This window comes from Rhea americana, unplaced genomic scaffold (genome assembly GCF_003343005.1).
Source record: "Rhea americana isolate MKP2758 unplaced genomic scaffold, rheAme1 scaffold_65, whole genome shotgun sequence".
Classification (NCBI taxonomy): domain Eukaryota; kingdom Metazoa; phylum Chordata; class Aves; order Rheiformes; family Rheidae; genus Rhea; species Rhea americana.
In genome coordinates, this window is record NW_028186812.1 from 1,814,373 (window position 1) to 1,829,906 (window position 15,534).

Genomic DNA, 15,534 nt, shown 5'->3' on the forward strand with positions numbered 1-15,534 from the left:
CAATTTTAGGAAAAAACTGCAAATACTTCAATTTGTGTATTTCCTTTAAATGATATACTTCTCTCTCAGCATTTCTATATACAGTGAAGACTTTAGCTTCAAGTGGGCTATTTTAAAATGTCTCACAAAGAATGCTTATCTAGCAGGCATGGAGGCAAAAACATCTGGACGAACCTGATTGTGGTCTCCAAACAGAGCAGGTAGTAGCTGTGTGGAACCAGGCATAATCTATCATAAGAAAAGCTTACTCGGGGCACTTGGTAGAAGCAAGACCATTTAGAAGGGGAGTCATTTTTCTTAAATTTATTCCCTGAAGGACAAGAGGAAATATTAAATATTTAATGATAGGGCCGAAAAATAAAATTGCCAACTTTAACTCAATTTATAAGACTGAGTGATGTTGTATTATTTCTACGGTAACACAGGTGACTAAGAACTTGACRTACGCCCATAGCTTGTTATAGACACACAGAATAGCAAGAAAAATATTGAAGATATTACTGTCTTTGATATATATGGTAATTGACCAGAAGAATATTACAGCACATTTCTCACAAGCCAGATAGATGCTTCCAAAATAACACTCAGATTACTATTAACAGTGGTAATGGGAAATTTGAAGAAATTGTTCATAATATACAATCTTTGCAAAATATATACCTTTAATTATTTTTCAGATGGTATGTTTACTGTTTACATGAGGCTGTTTTTACTGTTTTATTGTTTTGGGTTTGATATTTATAGGAAATGGATGTAAACTTGATTCTGCAGTAAAGTTGTAAATGAGTCGTAAATAAAGTCTAAAGTAAATAAAGCAGTTTAAAATATAAATCCATAGCACAACTTAGAAAATAAATTTTAAAAAAAAAAGTGTCAAAAAAAGCATCAAAAAAGTGTCAAAAAGTCTAAAATTACATATGCATACAGGAGATGGCTAGCAATGTTATTAAAGCAAAAAATTATGTTTTTCTTCCACCAGTGTACCCTACCAGAGCATGTAGGACAGGACTTTTTGATTAAGATGTCTGAAAGTCAGGTGTCAAGTCTGAGCTAATCCCTGGAGAATCCTTTATGATAAACAAAGAAAATATGCACAATCAATCAAAGAGGATTCCTATGACCTGTATTAGACTCTGCTCACCATGCTAGCTCAATTGAGTATTTCTCTCCACTGACAATAAAATGAACTTGAGGTAGTAAATCTTCTAATTTTTAAATGCTCAAGCTAAGGAAGAGGAACCCCACACCCTGTATCTTGTGAAAACACACTTGCTACGTTATTCTCAAATGTAGGTACAAGAACCTTATACGTTCTTGTTCCACACATTAAGATGTGGAACAGACCRAGATGTCTGTTTGCACCTTGAATCAAGGACAAGGTTCTGGGACTGTTCATTTGTCTGTTACATACATCGCTTATCTTGTCACAAATGGTGGAGGAGCCTACTAGGAAGGGTGTCCTGTTGGATCCWGTCCTTACCAACAGAGAGGGACTGCTTAGAGATGTGAAGATTGGGGGCAGCCTTGGCTGCAGTGACCASGAGATGGTGGAGTTCAGGATCCGGCAGGAAAGAAGTAAGGCAACAAGCAGGATTGCAACCCTGGACTTCAGGAGAGCAGACTCTGGGCTCTTCAGAGACCTAATTGGTGGAATCCCATGGGTTAAGGCCCTAGAAGAAGGGGGGTCCAGAAGAGCTGGCTACTATTCGAACATCACTTCCTCCAAGCTCAAGAGCGCTGCATCCCAATGAGTAAGAAGCCCAGCAAAAAGGGCGGAAGACCTACATGGCAGAGCAAGGAGTTCTTGGCCAAATTCAGAGAGAAGAAGAAAATACACAGAATGTGGAAGAGGGGACAGGCTACTTGGGAGAATTATAGGATTCAGTCAGAGGATGTAGAGATGCAGCAAGGAAGGCTAAGGCCCAGCTGGAATTGAGTCTGGCAAGGGATGTCAAGGACAACAAGAAGGGCTTCTTCAAATACAGCAGCAGCAAGAGGAGGACTAGGGAAAAYGTGGGCCTGCTACTGAATGGGGCAGGGGTCCTGGTGACCAGGGATTCAGAGAAGGCAGAATTACTGAATGCCTTCTTTGATTCAGTGTTCACTGCTAAGGGCAGCCCTCAGGAATCCCAGAGCCTGGATGTGAGGGAGAAAGTCTGGAAAAGGGAAGACTTTCCTTTGATTGAGGAGGATAGGATTAGAGACCTTCTGGGCAGGCTAGACATCCACCAATCCATGGGCCCGGATGGGATGCACCCACGGGCACTGAGGGAGCTGGCGGATGTTGTTGCCAGGCCGCTCTCCATCATCTTTGAAAAGTCCTGGAGAACTGGAAAGGTGCCTGAGGACTGGAAGAAAGGCAATGTCACTCCAGTCTTCAAGAAGGGCAAGAAGGAGGACCCAGGCAACTACAGGCCTGTCAGCCTCACCTCCATCCCTGCAAAGGTGATGGAACTGCTCATTCTGGATTCATCTCCAGACATMTGGAGGAGAAGAAAGTGATCAGGAGTAGCCTGATTCACCAAGGGGAAATCCTGCTTAACCAATCTGATAACCTTCTATGATGGAGTGACTGGCAGGGTAGATGAGGACAGAGCAGTGGACGTTGTGTACCTTGACTTCAGCAAGGCTTTTGACATTGGYGGTGTCAATTTCTTCTCACAGGGAAGAAATTCCCCCTCACCTTCAGGTGGAACTTCCTGCRCTTTAATTTCTGCCCATTGCCTCTTSTCCTGTCACATGGRACAACTGRAAAGAGTTTGTCCCCATCCCTTTGACACCCTCCCTTCAGGTRCTTGTCCACAYTGATAAGATCCCCCCTCAGKCTTCTCTTCCCCASGCTGAAGAGGCCCAGCTCTCGCAGCCGTTCCTCASAGGGCAGATGCTCCAGCCCTCTGATCATCCTCGTAGCCCTMCGCTGGACTCTCTCCAGTAGCTCCATGTCTCTCTTGTCCTGGGGAGCCCAGAACTGGACACAGTCTTTCAGATGTGGCCTCACYAGGGCTGAGCAGAGCAGCAGGATCACCTCCCTCCACCTGCTGGCARCAGTCTTCCTAATGCASCCCAGGAGACCRTTGGCCTTCTTGGCCACAAGGGCACATTGCTGGCTCACTGTCAACTTGTCATCCACCAGCACTCCCAGGTCCTTCTCTGCAGAGCTGCTCTCCACAAGGTCAGCCCCCACCTTGTAGTGGTGCCTAGGGTTATTTCTCCCTAGGTGCAGGACYCTGCACTTGCCCTTGTTGAACCTCAGGAGGTTCCTCTCCACCCAACTCTTTATCCTGTCCAGGTCTCTCTGAATGGCAGCACAGCCCTCAGGTGTGTCAGCCACTCCTGCCAGCTTGGGATCATCAGCAAACTTGCTGAGGAGGCACTCTGTCCCCTCATCCAGGTCACTGATGAAAAAGTTGAATAGGATGGGACCCAGTACTGAGCCCGGGGGGGGGGGAAACGTCACTAACCACAGGCCTCCAACTAGAGTCCACACCACTGATGACGACCCTCTGAGCTCTGCCTTTCAGTCAGTTCTCAATTCACCTCACTGTCCACTCGTCTAACCCASACTTCCTGACTTTGCCTGGGAGGCTGTTATGGGAGACAGTGTCAAAAGCCTTGCTGCAGTCAAGGTACACAACGTGCACTGCTCTCCCCTCATCTACCCTGCCAGTCATTCCATCATAGAAGGTTATCAGATTGGTTAAGCAGGATTTCCACTTGGTTAAGTATGCTTTTGCTATGATGTCACTGGGACACCTCCTCCAAAGACTACTAAGAAAAGGAGAAGTTAATGGTTAGATCTCTCATGGTGGTACAACTCTTATTCCTACATGTAATATTTTTATTTTCTTCTTTGCAGTAAACAAGCTTATTACTTTGTTGATGAACAAGTAGGGATGTGCCAAGGCATGCATTGTTAATTGTTAATGATGTGATTCTTCAAGCAGGAATAGCAGCTTGAGAACATAGGGTTTGTTTTCAGTGATTTACAGAATTTACAACTTGTTCATCACTTTAGTCTAATTTAAAATATGAAGTAAGAGATGTATTTTGCAATGAATTTCAGYATTTGCTAAATGATCTCAGCAAGTCCATTATGGGTAACAATGATGTGCTTTGCTCGCGAAAACAATTTTGAGAACTTGGTTGGAGTTAGCTTGATTAAAGCAATAGGAATTTCACAGATGGACAATATGCCTTTCCATCCTATAGAAAATCAGTTTGTTTCATTTTAAGGTTTTATAGTACAGAAGGGGGACAATACCTGTTTTCATGAATTTATCTCTTAGGCTTAGACTGCAATTTATAGAAGCAATCAAACAAAAGAACAACCTAAAAATAACAAAAGATTTTTAACAGAAATAATAGAAATCAAACAGAAAATACGATCGTACAGAAMTAAAATCCAGCTCAAAAATCCCTGCTCTTTTGATACTAGGACTGGATTTTGTCATAGCACCTGAAAGCATTCTCGGAAAGCCTGGCCAGAATCTCCCACTGTACCACTGAAGGAGAGGTGTGCTGSAGCTTAACCTCACCAATGCTCATATTGTACCTCTTCCATACTGTTTTCAAAACTCAGTATCACGTGTCCAGRCTGTTTTCCTGAATAGCTTAAAATCAGTACATGTTCCAATTGCCTAAAAATTCCTCCTGCCCTTCAAGGAAGGACCCCAGTAACTCTTTTCACCTGACATCCTCCCTACAAAGGCAAATCAGGTAGCTGGAGGAAACATAGAAAAGTCAGCCTGCACAAACCCTAACTGTGTGAGGTGGCAATGGAAAAATGGAAAATGCGGTCAGGGTTTCATCCTAAAAATAGCAGCTGCTTATCCTCCTACTAGTAAGCAGTATCAGTTAATTTGGCCTTGAGCCTGCTTTGTGGACCAACGAACACTGCAGTGATGACATGGCCATGGCGTCTTGTAAAATTCCAGCAGGGTTTTTCTGTTCTGCTTGCACAAACGTGCAGAACAGAGCCATAAGCTAAAGGAATATGTATATAACTGGACATGTATACAACCAAAATGTATCTGAAACAACTTCCCCAGTGAGCCTGTTAATGATGAAAGTCATTTGCAGTATTGCTTTGCATTTAGGTGCCTTTCCATTTAATATAGCATGTAATCACTTGACCTTTTCTGTGTCTTTGTTTTTGAAGTCAGAAGGGATTTAGTTTTTCCATCTTATTTTGAGTTTATTTTGCTTTAAAATAAATTCTCTGAGCACTTATTGAAATAACCGTAGACATTAAACATCAAAAGCTGTTTTCTTAAAAAAAAAAAAAAAAAAAAAAAAAAAATTTTTTTTTAAAAAAAAAAAAAAAAAAAAAAAAAGTATGTCCTTACTGGAAGTACTTTATAAAAAAGAAATAAATACACATAGGATAAAATGTTTCAAAAATCATTTATATCAAATGTAAATACAAGTCAGAAGTCAACCATTATATCCTAAGTGGAAACAAACACAGCCTTGTTGCTATGAAAAGGCCTGCATTCCACATTTCCCACCCAAACCCAACATTGAGCGGTGGGTTTTTCAGATTAAATTATAGCCTACTTTGTGGTTTGGTTTTGAACTCGTAGTCAAACTCATTATATTCTTTGAGCACTGATAGAAGTATTTAAACATATGCCACTTCCTCATGAAAGGAGGATAAATATTAAAGCCACCATTAGAAATTTGGCAAATACAGTGCATTTCATTTAGTGTTCAAAATGACAGCATAAAAAGTCACTACAGTATGTTGAAGCAAAAGGATAAAMTATTCAACATCCTCTTTAATTTAGAAAAAAATAAATGAAATATTGGTAGTGTGGGAGGAAAACCCGATGAATGAGGAGAAGAAGCTGTCGTCTCCATCAGAATGCCTCCTGGTCTGGATCACTAAGGGAGGAGGACCTACACTACAGTTAAGATGCAAGCAAACAACCAAACTGACCTGTGATGTTCACCTCGTCGTTCTCCTTCCATTCCATCAAAGATGCTTGTCATTAGCATGAGTTCGGTTTGTGTAAGAGTCCAACCTGCTAATATTGCTTGACAGCTCTTTTCTATGCGTGAACCACGGGAATTTGAAAGCTGTTGAAATAATTTCTCTATAAATTGGAAGATATTCAATTAACTAATAGCAAATTCAGAGAATAATACATATTTGGTAATGTTAGATGTAAGTAACAGCTTTTGGCTTGATTTTCCCAAATAAAAGTTTTAATTGTGTTATATTTCCACAAACATTTCCGTTTTTCAAATGTTGATGTATTTGTTTTTTGCGCCTRTGTGTATTCTGCATATACATCAGGGAAGCTGTTGTTTTTCATGACTGGACCCAATACTTTTCTGTTCTTTGGTGATTTTCCAGGCCTAACTAGAATCATTTTGCCTCACAACACAAGAACTGAGGCCATTGCACCAAGGGAATCAGCAGACAAGATGCATCCTAACACAGTAAATCCATTTGTTAAGCACTATTATTTGCAGGCCACAGGAAAAATTTCTGCAAGGGTTTGTGGAATAGGACTGGTATGCTGGCAGTAGTTTAGCAGTTGCATTGCTATATCAGGCAGAKAGATCCATATTTGAACATAGCTCAGGAAAAGCACATTTGTTCTACAGTAAATGGAAGTTCATCATACAGAGATACAAACATAGCTGTGCCTGTCTATGTTAAAAGTAATTGGAACAACTCATAAATTTTTTTCTTGAATGAAGCCACATAATGACTTCTATCATTTTATTGTCTGAAGCAAGGAAGTAACTAGATTATTTCATCATATTTAACAAGATGATGACAAATTGCCAGTAATTTATAAAGCTATAGACCAGACAAAAAATTGGTACCAATTTTTCCAGTATAGATCTCACATGTTTTATTTTTGTGTTTTTGCACAGCAGCTATTACAACGTTCTGATTCTTTAGTTACTTTTAATTCATGGGTAGGATTTAACAGATTGACATAATGCCCAAAGATTGCCCAGCCGAGCCTGGGCTAGGCTGCATCTGAAATACATTAACCATCTACTTTGTTCCAAAGTTACATAGAAAATACCTCAGATAAACAAGGTGGAAAGCAATTTCTGTAAAGGTTAAGATAATGCAGTAGAGAAGTACTCCTTTCTTACCTTGACAAGACACCCAAAAGAAGAAGACCGCAGCTTTGCACAGTCAATTGCTATACCAAGTCCATCACTACATGAGCGGCTGGTCATAGTAAATAATCACATGTATCAGAGAGGACAACAAAATGGTGATGATGTTTCCTTTCCTTATTTGGGGCTAGGTGTTATTTTTCTCTCTTTGTGTGTGCGTAGGTGTTTTATGTACAAGTGCACAGAAAACAGTATCTGTAGAACCCTAAAAGCCCAAACTGCTAAATCTATTATTAGGAAGTGTCTAGAAAAAAGAAAARGTTATTGCATTCAGAAGCATGTACTGAATTTTATACTGTTATGTGGGAAGGAAATAGAGCAGAAGAAGTAAAATGACTACTTTAGCAGCTCTGAGCTCTAACTAGAAACAGTGAGTGGTAAAAGTCACGTTAGTCTCTGYTCTTCTGTAAAACTGGTAAAGACAATTTTACTGTTTATCTTGGTTAGTCTTCCTTCGTCAAGGGTCTAAATGTCCTTCACCATTTGATCAATGCACATTTTCCATCTGGAACAAGTTAGATTCAAATGAAAGGAAACAACTTCTCAATCAGCTACTAAGGTAGAATTTAAAAAAAAAAAAAAAAAAGACTTTTTTTTGTGCCAACCTCATGATTAAGTTTAAGTAGCAATTGTATTACTTTGGTGACTTGATAATTTGATCCCATTGATTTATTGATTCAATTTCAATTACCTTGATTTAATTATTGCATTAGTCCATTATTAATTAACCTCACACAATAATAATGTCTTTAGCAGTGATGTATATGTTTAATTCTAAATTAGCTTATTCTTTTAACAAATTTCATTAAAATAATCTATTTTTGGTATATTCTTTTAACCTGTAACATGTGCAKTTCCTCTAAAACAAAGGTATATGTCTGAGATATTTGAGAACTAGCTGGTTTTCTTTCTAATTTCAGACTTTTGACTCTCACAGTTATGTACAATAATGTTGTTTTGATCCATGAGTTGCTGTTTACTGGCACTTTCAGTAAGAAGTTGTCTTAGGAATGTTATCACTATCACCAGCAGAAACAGAATATGCAACTGGAGACCACGATTTAAGAGAAAGCAAACTATAATTATCTTATAATTCAAGTGTCTGTTGTCTCAAAATGAAACCATCAACGTTTCCCTTAGTCAGGCCAATATCTTTTCATCATCCCTTTCCTCCCTGAGTAAAAATTGAATGTTCAGTGTGAAAAATACCAAGAATCATGAAAAAAGAAACTTGACTTTGGAAGTGGTTTATTAAATTAGTAAGAGAGGATGACACACATAGCAAATCCTCATTGGATCTACATACATGACAGAGTGTCCTAGGCAGGCCTGTTACAGCAGTGCATCCCTTAAGCATGCCAGCGGACAGCGCTGGAATGACGCAGCGGCAGCAGATGTTCAGCGGCAGCAGATGTTCAGATGTCCTGCTTCCTGCAGGCTGAAGCCAGTGGTTTGTCCACACAGTCAATACTGTGCTGTAGGATTAGTGTTTCTACCTGCCTCTGTTTCTATCTACCATGTGGCTCTAATACACACATGTGTGAGCTCCCCCAGTCACTCAGTTAGACCTGCTTCCAAGCATCGCAGTGCTACTTTCTGCTCTGGACTCCCAGGAGGAACGACGACACCAGCGCTGAAGACACATCTCAGCTCTTCCTGAAACAAACACCTTCACCACAGCTCTGAAGCATAGCATTGCAGTGTTACAAGGTTTATTCATCACCACGTAGAAAGAGGGCTAACAGATCTTGAAATGGGTCCTAGCCTACCTGGCGGTCAGTTTGCATCTTGCTCTCTAAGGTTTTTTTCAGATATTAGGTCAATCATTCCAGTATAGTGCTGCATAAGCAACATCACATCCGGCAGAATTTCATGAAGCATCCTCCATCAGAAAATTACGTAAACATAGTCCACCCCAGACTGAGAGCAAAATGTAGTCCCATCGCACTGTTTGTGCCACAACAGTGCGGTGGGACTACATTCCACTTACCATGCAGCCACACTCTCATGTGGCATTTGTGAGCTGTCCTCTTCTTTATCCCCTTCCACTGAGTTGGGGTATACCAGACCAAMAGATATTTTGTGGTGCTCCAGTTACTTTCAGCAACTTTGTGAAACATTTTCCTTGCAACYAGAGCTATTTTTGACACAATGCTGAAGAATCCATGCTAAAAAAAGATCAGAAACTATTTATTCATAAGAAATTGGTGGGCTATGGAGGCAAAGGGGAATTAGTACTCATTAACCTTTCTAGCCTTTTGTATAYCCTAAAGGACTTATGGGACTTAGCTGATTAAAAAAAAATATGAGAATTTGACATTTTCTTCAACAATCCCATTAAATGCCCACAAGGTCTCCAGGTAACACTGTGTTGTTATCTACAACAGGCTGAAATTTGGATTAATGCCAGAAATGTGTGCCTGGAAAATAGTTGTGTTAAAGTAGCTAAGTAAACTATTAGTACAGATGCAATCTGCAACAGTAGAAAAATCAAGTATGTGTAAATCCTTGTCATTGCTCAAAGACACAATATATAATTAGGAAAATCTCTGCCATAAAAGAGTCTTATATGCCAAATATAGCCGTAGCTTTATTGAATCCTTCTATCCTGCTTTGCAGTACTCTTTCTTCTGAGATATGGATTCAGCAAATAGCATTTAAAAGAAAATCAAATGGACCTAAGTAATGGACAGCTATGAAAAAAATCCTACATATTTTAAACACACACTAAAAAAATCTGGGTTTTGAAATGTTATTTTCTGATATTTTAATTATCTGACCAATCTGAGGATTTAGTAACRTAATTTTGAGTCTTTTGCTCAGGCATGAAGTACAGGAATGGATAAAAATTCACCCTTCCCCTCACAGCAAAAAGTGACAAACAAAATATAATTCCTCTGTTTTAAAGATTAGATGAGTTAGATTACTTTAAAGACAGCAGTCAGTTTGTGGTAGGCAAAATTTGTGCTAGGCATAAAATGGTATGACAGATATCTTTCATATGTAAACTATAGGGAAATCCAAGTTTAGATGCTAGGACTGGAATTTTCTTGAATTCAAGCTATAGGATGTAGAACCCTCGTCAGAGAAATTTAGTCTAGGTCTTAATCTGATGTGATTTGCTTAAGATTCAACATTCAGCTTTTTAGCAAAGTCTCTTCTTCCTCTACAATGACATCTGCCCTTGGTGAGTATTTGAGAGACATGAGTAGAAAAAATAAATGGAAAAGGAATAAAGAAAATGGGTATTTTGAGAGTAGACATGAGGAATGCTGAAATAATTCAGAGACAATGCCATACAGAATTATAAATGTTAAATGTACTTGTGCAGAGCATAGCTATCAAGATGAAAAGTATGTGAGCAATATCAGGTATGTGAGCTTTGTGTCCTCAGGTTCAGCCGTTACAGCTGTGATGTACTATGCCGGGGAATGCATCCATCACATCAAAAATAGACATGGCTACTGGTGTGCGCTGCAGAAACCTGTCTCCTAAAAAACATTGGCTGACAAGAGCATACTTGGATATCTGTACTAAGGGACATACACTCAAGGTCAAACATCTAATCTTGATCTCAGCCCAATTCAAAGTCTTTTTATTCCCACTAAAATCCTGATGGGAAAAYGAGGTACTATGCCTGAGAGTGCATCTCCTGCTTGCACCTAACCTATGACAGAGCCCACCAGTGTGACGATCATGCAAGATGAGCTGGCCACCTTCTTGTCAAGATGCAAGACACATTTTTTGTCATATTTCATATCACATGCATATTCTTTCATACCTCAGAGACCTTCTGGAAACAGGAGGAAAAACTGTGGGAATGTCAACTAAGTCATACAAGAGAATTAAATACAATTTTAGGGAAAGAATCCCTAAGATTCTTGATCTTGCAGATCTTTGTGCAGATTACCTATTTAGTAATGTGAAGGCATACTCATTTTACAGAAACTAGTCTGGTAGATAGCTTAAAGGCATTGGTAATAAAAATATATCTAACTCCGATTCTAGTATAGTTATTTGTTTTTATTTTGCTGAAAACAGTATCTTATATAAGCAAGAACACAATACTTGTATAGCCATTTCTGTGGAATTATCAACATTCTGTAATATAAAATAAGACATTTAAAAAATAAAAGATATCAATCCAAAAATTCATATTCACTTAAAAGTACAGTTTGGTGTTAAAATTTTATGGATTCGTAACTACCAGCATAATGCAGCTGATGTTATTTATAGTGGGTCTCTTTCTTAGAACCTGGAAAGTCTTAAATATGTTTCACATGAAACTTTTTGAATACTGTCTTTTATACATCAGGTTTCCAACTGATTGACAGAGATATCTACATATAGAATACTCATAAATTGTCACTCAGAGTCAGAAGAGCTGTTAGTGCCAAGAAAGTTATTGACATTGGCACTTCTCCTTTCTTCAGTAAAGCAATTTAGAGCTGCAGCCAACAATGACCAGAAGAACAAGTTTTATATACACACACACATATGTGCAAGCGTATACACTGACATCGGTGATGCATTTTTTCATTGGAGGACCTCCAACTTGCATTCAGTGCCATAAAAAATTCCTTCATATTTCCTCTAGCCATTTTGAAGCTGCTACAACTAACCCTTACTTCTTCAGCTTTTTCACTGCTAAGAACTAGATCAAAGGTGGCAAAGAATATCCACCTGATATTTTTATTTAGATTCTGTTTGTCTATAGGCTTCTTTGGCCAGCAAATAGTGCAGTCAAAATTGTACAGGAAGACGAGAGTAAACTTTTTATTAATCCATTCTGACAAACAAACATATGAAGAGAAAATAGAACGTAGATAAATTTAGATGTAGGTAAATTTAAATGAATTGCTTAACCTAGTTTGATTACAAATCTGGACATAAATGTTCAGAGAAGAAAGTAATCTGAAAATAAATGTCCACAAATGTTACTCTTTAAGGGGTAAGTCTGTCCAACCCCTGTAATGTATGACATTAGTTCAGGTGGGCCATGTTGGAACACACTCCTGAGGTCTCATTCAGCCCTATTTTCATGACTTTATGACCTTTACTCTTCCCCATCAGATATGAGGAAAGGAGTAATTTTAATACCAAAGAAAGCTTTAGAATTCCCTGTAAGGAATTAAAACTACTTCTTTTCATTCAGAGACCCCAAATTTTGCCTACATGTTTATATACAGTTTCCCTGTATTGTTAGCACTTTTAGAAGCAGAATTTTATGTATTACCTGCTGTGACTGCATAGGCTCCCCACTAGGACTAGAAAGGGATAAAAAGGCCACCCGCTGGGAAGAGGCACCACATCTGTGAAGCCTAGTTAGTTTAAGGAGCAATTATGAAAGCTAACTGGCAAGAGAAAAAGAATTCAGAGACTGACTCCTGCCACGAGGAGTATGGCACCTTGCTTTCTGTTCCTGGAGAAAGAGGAAGCTAGGAGCCCTGTTTGCCTTAAGAGAAGAGCAATTTGAATGYACACTTAAAACGCTTAAAATAGACTGCCCAAGTGATAAGGTGCACGTGGAAAAGATTTCTTTGCCAAAATTAAGCACAAAAGGCTGCTGGTACCTGGAGACCTCAGGTGGCAACTGTTATATATACTCCTGTATATTTCATCTTGTTTAGATACTGAATATTCTTTCTGGACATACAAATGCATATTTGTACTGAGAGTTCTCATTATCGCCTTATATGCAAAAGAAATCAACAATCTGATCACTGAAAAATATGTAGTGCTGATGTCAAAGTGAAACCTCTCTCTACAGTTTCTACTGTCTTCTTGGAATAAAGTAATTGAAAATCATTACACTCTCATTTTTCTTATCTGAAATGACATTTTTGTTTAAAATAGGATGAGCTATTGAATGATAGAAAGAACAAATTTTCCAGAGTTTCAGAAGACAAAAAATGTTTTGAACAGTTTTCTGTCCATCGAATGACTCAACACTAAGCTGTTAGTATCCATGGACATCTTTATATAGAGTTCAGTGTACTATCTATACTAGTATTGAGTAATTTCCAAGTATTTTCATGTATTAGACTGTACGTAAAACTTAAAATAGACTTCTGATTGCAGTTTCTCCAACAGGTTGTTCTAAGACTTTGGAAAGGCACAGTCCTTGTCATTCCTTACTGGTCGTCAGACAGTCACTAGGAGAAGTTTAATGTCAGCATATCAAGCTTACCTTTAGGAACCGATGATTCAGAAGTGTGCAAAGCAGTCAGGCAAAAACATTTAATTAGTAGACGTTCTTCAGTACTTTAGAGGACCGAACTACTCAGGAGTTATTCACTTTATCCACTCATACTTTCAAATTAAGTATTTTCAAGTTATAAATTTCCTAAAGGAAGAAAGGTTTATACATTGGAGCATTTTGAAAAATGGAAGCAATCTCTAGGCATGTTATTTAAGTCTTTTCCTGTCTTCTCATTTATTACCAAGTAAGAGCTATTAGATCCTGTAACTATGATTTGTCTTTCAAAYCATGAACTAACTGATGGAATAGAGACAAATCTCTATTAACCTCAACCTCTAAAAATAGCTATATAAATAACAATATTCATCAATTATAATTTATAGTGTTTCTRTTTTCAAAAACCTATGGAGATACTAGTTCATTATTGCAAGTTCATATTACAACAGTGAACTAGCATCTGCATAGGCCTTGAAACATACCACAATTTTATTAAAGTCTAATATTCATTTTTGTTCAGTCTGTGGAAAAACAGTATTACAAAAATAGCACTTTTCCAAACAGCGGAGAAAGTCTGTTTTCTGTGCTGGTACCTTTTTCAAAAGCTCTCATGAACATGTACTGCTCAGTGCCTTGAATATTCCTCCAAATCTCTTCACCCTTCAAATAAACAGTATCTTCCATAGCTCCATAAATGACCTTTGCTTTTGTTTCTGCTTCTTATCAGGCTGTATTGTTATGAAATCATGACTCCAGTAAAACAGTCTCAGAGRTTTCTTTGTAGATTCAACTCTTAACCTTCACATACAGATAAGAAGTCTGTCCATCCGCCTGCATTCTCTGCTCGACTCAGAAACTTTTCGGTTTCAGTGTGAAAATAAACCCATCATTATGCTGCATCATGCATTTGAATGTTTCCAATCAGCAAATTATTTTCTGTGGTCCATCAGGAAAAATACAAATGCTTAACATGCACATACTATAGACCTCCCTAGTTTGATCTGGGGCAAAGCTGTTGTGCAAATACTTCCAAARGGATTTTTCTTTTCCTACTTGGCCACCAAAGCTAGTCACCTTGATTTTCTCTGTGCTAAKGGAAAGAATCACCTCTGGGATGCAATTCCCACCCACCTTTGACATATTTCTTAGRATGAGCTGAATTGACCTCTCTCTTTCATGTCTCTTTCCCATAAATTTAAGTGGGGTATAGTATTATCTTCAAAGAGATGACTAATTTTTAGAAGGCTAAATTCAGTCAAATGAATCTCTATCTTGCATATATTCTGTTACCTGCTCTGTAAGAATCATAATATCATTCCTGTGTGGTAAATAAAAGAAAAGGAGAACCCGGCAACATCTTGCCAATCTATCCTTGTCCTAAACTTTATCAGTTGCAGTGCAACAATACTGTTACAGAAATTCACAGTTGCGTAAAAAATGGGATTCCTTGCTCACTTCTCTAAAATTACCAAAAGGACTTGAAGGCATTTCTGAAGTTAGGTGTGCCCCCTGATGGGTCCTAATCTCACAGCAGGGCATGACTCTGGTGTATGCTCTATAGCTGGGACATGGAAGATGTGTCTTTCTTATGGTGCATTCTGGAGAGGTCTCTGATCTGACATTTAGCGGATCCAGCTGCACTAATATWGCAGTATTCATTTGCTGCTTAGCTTAGATGAACCTGAAATTCACCTTCAGCAGAATTCCACTTTCCTTCCTTCAGGTGACTTCCTTCTAGGACTTCAGGTCCATCATCAAGAGATGTTGCACTGCACATGTTTATGTTGCAGCTGAAGAGAGGACAGCAGTAACTGCTAACTCTTTCTCCAAGGGTGGAAGTATTTACATAAAACATCCTTTAAACTAATGAACATCTGACACTTTAACATCATCTGATGTTTGGGAATACTCTTATCCTCCTGTTGTCTACATGCCAATTTAGAGAAACAAGATGGAGAACAAAATACAAGCATACAGTCACTGCAATATTACAATAACAATGGTGCTCACATAAGAAAATGAAGTATGTGCTATTATGTCAAGACAGTCCACCACAGGAGGATAGTGTTTTGCTGTCCTATTGAAAAATTAATAGAGAAMTTTTTAGGCAGAAAATTTCACATGAGTATAAACAGTAGATTTTGTTTCATATATACACAAAAGCACTACATTCATCATTAAAAAAGCCT